This window comes from Parasteatoda tepidariorum, chromosome 6 (genome assembly GCF_043381705.1).
Source record: "Parasteatoda tepidariorum isolate YZ-2023 chromosome 6, CAS_Ptep_4.0, whole genome shotgun sequence".
NCBI classification, from domain to species: Eukaryota; Metazoa; Arthropoda; class Arachnida; order Araneae; family Theridiidae; genus Parasteatoda; species Parasteatoda tepidariorum.
The window spans coordinates 77286054-77293608 of record NC_092209.1 but is presented as its reverse complement, the minus strand read 5'-3'; positions in this window follow the sequence as shown (position 1 = coordinate 77293608).

Below are 7555 nucleotides of genomic sequence, written 5' to 3'. Positions count from 1 at the left end.
GGCAATGGCACTTAACAAGAACTAGTATGACGGGATCTTTGGTAAATGTCCGAAATATATACTAGGTCTAGATAAGCGCCATTGCACGGTATACATTTGCCCGGTATACCTTACACTGATGTTTTTTTAAGGTGAAGTGTCATTGCCCGGTATACATTACACTGATGTTTTTTTAAGGTTAAGTGCCACTGCCCGTTATACATTTGCCTGGTATACCCTACACTGATGTTTTTTTAAGGTCATGCCCGGTTTAAGTGTCATTTGCCCGATATACATTTGCCCGATACTCCAAACACTGATGTTTCTTCTAATCTATCGTCAGTAAGTATTAAAATATCGAATAAATACAATTATATCCTTTAATAAATTAAATATCAAATCGGATGTAATAAATATTTCGGTCATTCGCCGAAGCGACTATGTGATTGTCAACATTCACCGTTGAAAGTCAACAACCACCGATTTCGCTTATTCACAGTAACATGCACATCATTTACATAATAACCTCATCAAGACGTTTATTTCATATTTTGCCTAAATAGCATCTGGCATTGCATAGAATGCCTAGGCATTCTATACAATGCCTAGGCAAAGTATGTAATTCTCACATTTCATACTTTGCCTAAAAACGTCAGGCATTCTATACAATGCCGGCGTTTCATACTTTACCGATAACATATATATAAGAATTTCTAACTCTTTGAATATATCTAAAGTCAGAGTACTACTGTGCAATGGAAAAACCAATGCAAGCAACATAAAATTCAAAATTTATTTTTATATATTTGGCATTTTTGTATGATAAGCTATATATTGCACTAAAAAATTTTTTTAAAAAAAGGACATTTTGGTTGATCAGTTTTTTGAAATTTGATGTTAGAGTTCATAGCATTAGTAATGAAAGGAAAATGGTTGCCAAACCACTTTTTTCTTGAAATCTATCATTAAGCACTTGTTTTTTTCAATTGCACGGATGTGTACTTGTTTATTTTAATGTTTTTTTTTAAATTTATTTTATCAAATGGCTGTTAATGGAGATTCGACCCATCATACCAAATCAAAAATTTTGATAAGATACCTTTGCTGTGAACTTGTGTTTTGAGTATCCCAGCATAAATGAATATGTATTTTAAAACTGGTTGCTTAATGGAATTTATCCCTGCCAAAACGAAAACTTGAAGCGGCACTACATGCAAAAAATCAAGAAAACTTTAATAAATATTAAAGGTAACAAAAGAAACAAAAATAATAATTAGAGATAGTTCAGTTTATTGAATGAAACTAAATTCTTTCAACAATTTCATAAAAGTTTTTTAAATTTTTCTTGGTAAATATTGGATATTCCTTTTTAGACGCAGTTATTGCTTGCGTGAGTTACATTAACATGTATACAAGTCATATTGCCATTACATTTTTTTGTTATGTCTCAGTTTTATTTATTTTCTTTTAAAGTTGGTGGTCAACACTACTGAAAAGATTTGAAATCGCAGGTCTAATGTAATGTCCTCGACGGTTTTTGAGTTTTAAGAATCCATGCATGCATGATTGGGTGGTTGAGGAGCATAGTGTGGAGGAATGACGATTACCGCCATTAGTTCTCCACATGGATGAGATTTTTCAGCTTTTTAGCGGATTTTCACTTTTGCCTCTCGAATTTCAGCCTTTTTTTTATTTTTTTAAATTTTTTATTTATCTAAAACTCCTTTTTTCTAAAAGTTTAAGTTTTTTTTAAAATAAATATTCCGCTTTTTCTGAAAATTCAGCTTTTGAAATAAAATAATTTTATTTATTTAATATTTTCAAAGATAAACAGAAAATTCAAACTACGTAGCTTCCAGCCTTCCTCATTTTTTTTCTTATTTTAGCTATTTTCTCCTCTTTTATGTACAGAAAATAAGATTTTCCGCATTTTTACCTGCCCGCCGGATAGCGCATATTTTCATAATTCAGAAGCCGCTTCCTTCTCTTCTCGATTCTTATTCACGCGATTTTAATGTCAAACATCGATTTTCGTATTAATCTGATTTAAAAGTTGCGCTTTGCGATTCTCATTCACGTGATTTAAATATTGTACATTGCGATTCTTATTTACGAGGTTTAAAAATCCTATGTAACGATTCGTGTTCACGCGAATTTAAAATCCAATGTCGTGATTCGTATTAATGCGATCTAAAAATTACGCATCATGATTTGCATTTTTGAAATCCAATATCGAGTTTCATATTCATGTGATTACAAATCACATGGTTTTAAGGTTTAAAAATCGCATATATATATATATATTCGTTTCTTGGATTGCTGTCTGACTACTCTCATCCCTGAGTCTCCAATATAAATTACCTTGCACCTGTATTAGACGATTATTGATAATTCATCCATCAGTGATGGTGAGATATTCCATCACTGATGGTAAAAATAACGTGGCTCTAAAAAAAATTGACGACAATAGAGGCATCTTTTCCCATTAAAAACGAATATTGAGTCTTTTTTTTTTAAGGAAAAAAAAAAACGGATCACCCTTAAAGATCGGATTTTCACCTTTTTGCACTCTATTTTATTGCTACGAGGGGGTGATCTCAAATATGCTAATTGATTAGTGCAGACGATATTTTAAGTTACGAAATCAGACACAAAAACAAACTTTCTCTGAATAAACATTTTTATCTGAAATTTTTCGGCTGATTCAGAATTCCGACCCCCAAAATATAGGAGGTAGCCGCAATTTGGTAAATATGGTCCCAATAATTTAGTCAGAAGAACCCCTGAATGTCAATTTTACGTTTTGCATATTTCGTTATCTCGAAAACTTTTTAAAAATTTTTGCTCTCAATTATAAAATTCCTTTATCCAGAGATAATTCCATACAAATAAAAACCTTTATTGAATATTTATTATTGTATTTAATAATAGAAGAAAAATTTTTGAATTGCTAGGTATACATTATTTTTGCATCATTTTAAAGAATATAATTTTACATGGCAATGTACAAAATTTGAGCAAAGTCGGTTGAATAGTTCCTGAGAAATTGAATTTCAAAAAAAGTCAGATATTTAAAAATTCGATTTCTTAGAAACTATTTGACCAATTTGGCTCAAATTTCGTATTTTACCATGTAAAATTATATTCTTGGAAACAATGCAAAAAATTGTGTATCTTGCAATTCAAAATATTTTTGACCATTATTAATAATAAATGTTTAATAAAGGTTATTTTTTGCGTGGAATTATCTTAGGATTAACGAATTTTATAATTGAGTATAATTTTTTTTTTAATTCGAGACATAACGAAATATGCAAAAAAAATTAACAGTCCAAACTTTGGAACGCTGTCCTGACCAAACTATTGGAACTATATTTCCCGGATTGCGGCTACCCCCTATAATTTGAGAGTCAAAATTCCGAATTCGTTTATAGAAAGGAATGCTTATTCAGAGAAGGTGTGTTTATATGTGTCTGATTTCATAACTTAAAATATCGTCTGCACTTATTAATTAGCATATTTGAGGTCATCCCCTCGAAATTGAGTCCTAGAACATGAAGATACAATTTTTAAATCAAAAGTTATTCAGGGTAGTCGGTTTTTCTTTTGTCCACTGTACATACACTTTGTTTCTAATAATACTCACCAGCTACAGATGTAGTGAACACAGAACTCATTAAGCATTAGAATCATATTAGCATGCAGTACTCAGCCGTGACAACATCTTTAGAATGCATTAACATGATTTGAATGTATTACTTTAAAAGCGAACTTCCTAGGGAAAAGAGATATTAACATTGAAATGGACCATTTTTTCCAGATTATGGTTACCTCACATATGTTGATGATCAAGAACTCAAATGTGTTGGAAAAAGTGTGTTTTCATTCAGAGAAATTACGTTTTTGTGACTGATTTCGCATTTTAAAATATCTTCTTCTGTAATTAATTAGCATACAATTGATTAGGAACTCTAAGCAATTTGATTGAGTTCAAGAACGGGAAAATTAGTCAAAAGTTCGTAGTCTTTTTTTTCTCCCTGCACTGCTTACTGTTGAAAAACTTAATTTACTTTAAAATGATACAGAAAAAGTTCATTGTAACATCAATTTATAATAGCAAACGAAGATGTCTTCATGGTGAGCTTGTCGTTATAAGCAAATCAGTAAAAAGACTAGAAAATGCAATAAACATACTTAACAGTTTCCTGCTACATATAGAATGGTATTCGGCACCACTTATTAGGTTGATCTCAGTTATTAGACTGAAATATAGAAGACGGAACACAAGTATTTATTAAACATAAAGGTAAACCTGAAAAAGAGTAACGTATTTTACGTTTGTTTTAAAAGTAAAGAATAGTCAGTGCATGTTTATGCGAGCCTACAATTCTGTGATCTCAACATAATTGATTTATTTAGATCAACTTTTTTGATTTCATATCGAGAGCAGACAGCTTTTGCTTACAGATTGTAGACTGAATTATGTAGTTCCGTAATTTGTGAAAGCAGCAATGTCTACGACAGGAATGTTTGAACGACTTTCCAAATCATAAAACGTTTCTGTAAAAAAAAATAAGAAGTGCGATATCTTTTCACATCATTTATAACAGTAAATATTAATTGATAGTGGTCAACAAAGGGCGCTCGGCAGATTTTATGAAAATGGCAGAACGTTTCTTCGATTAGGAAAAAGATAACTTGGCTGGTGGTCTCCCATACATTGCTTAATAAATATAAAGGATTGAAATAGTAAAAAGGAAATGAATTTCCTTTTTCACTCTTCTGTATTGTTACAAGAAAAATTTAAAATGGCTAATATAAATCTTTTTCGTATAATATTGCCCACTTAAACGGCAAAAAAACTATTTCCCTTAAATTCCTAATAGTTTAATACTAATAGTTTTAATACGTTATAAACATAAAATTTTTGCATCTTTGAGTGTAACCTTTTGGTGGTGATTGGAAACTTGTCATAATCTCATTTAAACCCCATTTCTTAACTATCAATAAATATAATAGAGTAACAGACGTCTAAGATAAAAATATTACGTTTTATTGAAAAAAGAATAAAAATAAACAATTTAATACTGTCAACAAAAATTGATAAATAAACTCTTATGCTTAAGAAAGGTAAGTTTGCAGGTTCAATGCGCAGCTATCGCTCCCAGTGAAAGTTTATACTATCTTACATTTTATATTTTTACGAAATGAAATATTATAACTTTCATACTCAATAAAAACGATTGGAATTTCAGGTTTTATTATGAAAAATATTTGGATCAATATAATGAAAAAAATAAAGCATCGTAACATTGTTCGACCATTTTTAAATTAAATAACAAAAAATAATAAATAATTAAATAAACTTTTTTTGAATTCAGTTATCTTTGACTAAATTAAGTTTCATAAGTGGTTGCAAGTATTTTTTGAACTGCGCGATTAGTGTTAGATTTCTGTATGTTTATTTTGAGAAAGTTCGTTTAAAAAGTTTATGAGAGAAAGTACGTTTTCGGGTTTAGTTTCGTAACTAAATAGTTAGCAGTGATTAACTAACAAGTTTGAAGTTAATATCTCAAACCATAAAAACAAGCATTTTTTAAATGAAAATCTGATCAATGGAACTAAATTATTCAAAGCGATATATTTTCTCCCAGGTTCACTGTATGCATGAAGAATATTTAAAAAAAATCTCAAAATAGTTTTGTGTTTTACATTTCTGATGAGTTACACTTAAATATGTATTATTATTTATCTCTATGCACAAATTAAAAAGTATAATAAGTTTCAAAAATTAAACTTAATTATTTTAAATCACCTATTCCAAAATGTACAAATATCAGACATTAAGTTATTATGTTTTTATTTTGTCATAATATTTTCTCTTTTTCTTTCCTTTTTAATTGTGACTAAACTTCTTCAAGATAAGTAATCAAGTTTGAGTTTTTTAAAATATAATTTCTGTAACAATTTCGTTCATTCAAGCCTTCGGAAAAAATAACATACATTATTTAAAATTACCACTGACATATTTTCATAATTCACTGACATATTTTCATTTTTTGAAGAAAAAAAAATAATGCTTTCGTTTTACTTGTTGCACTTTAATTTTCACAAAAAAAGATAAGATATTTTTTTTATTTTTAAAATGTATTGCATAATAATGTTTAAACCAGGGGTCAAAACTCACTGAAGAAAAAAAAAAATTGATTCTGCTTTCTGAGCGAACATTGAAGAAAGAAAAATGATAAATATAATTTAATGCTTGAGCGATTATCATATTTGGTTTAAAAAATCTAGCAGGGGTTCGTATTACATAAGAGCGCGAATAGTTTGAGCAAACAATTTGAAGAGTTACCATTGAAACCAATAACAGGACACATTTGTAACAATGTCTGGTAAGTACGCTTAAAATTGAATTTTATCTCTAAAGAGCGTAAAAGATAATTTTATTTTATTTTATAACCGTCGTTGAACAACAGACCCAATTTTGTGGATTTACGACTACTAATATTCAACTCCGTAGCCTTGAACCCAATCCAGAAGACAAGGGAATTCCTGGATCGAATATTGGGAGAAATTTGCCTTCGTGGAGGACTTTTTGATGGGGCTATGCGGTACATGGAGAGAAAGACCACGAGAACCTCCTACGGTTAGCCTGGCGGCAAGGGGACTCTAACCCATGATCCGTCTACCACTGAGGATATTTCACGTCAGCACTGTGGTCGATGCAAGCCGGATGCGAAATTCGTATCGACTGGGATTCGAACCCGGTTCGCCACATTAGAAGGCGAGAGCTCTATCCCTATAGTAAATTATATATTTGTCCGTTATTTAACGATATTTACTTGTAATATCAAAAAATCTTCCTTTATCTTTTTATTACTTCATAATGTCAAGTTACATATCATTGCTCTATCAGAGGACGTAAACAATTTCATGCTATTCGCACCAAACATTTATCAGGAATGATAGAAATATTAAATGAGCAATACTTTAGCAATAAAACTTAAAAAGCTTAAAACTTTCGGGTTTTTTTCCTTAGGGATGTGTTTCTTAGACATGCAATCACAATTTTGATCTTCTGCAGCGGGAATAGCTCCCCCGCTTTGGTAGTCCAACGACCTGCGTGAAGTCGAGCACTTTACGATAGAACAGTTTAACAACGAGCGATACAGCGTACCCTCGGTCCCTACGTAGTCTGATCAATGTGGTCATCCAGCCGCACACTAACCGCAGACAATGATGCGTGGCTATGGTGATCTACTGGGCACTGTATCTAACGATCAGTCCACTGCAAAACACGTGAAAATGTATGGACTAATAGAAAGTCAACAGAGCTAATTGTCTTAAATATAATTTTTTAAAATAAAAGTGCGATTTTGTACTCCTCTGGTATGACGATTATAGGCAAGCAATGTATTAGATCAGTGATTCTCAACAACTGTGCCGCGGCACTTTTGTGTGCCGCCAAATCCTTAAGATGTGCCGTCAAATATTAGAAATGATACAATAAAAATTATAATGCTTTTTTTTATCACGAGTAAAGCTTAAATTAAAGAAAAGTGTATAGATATAT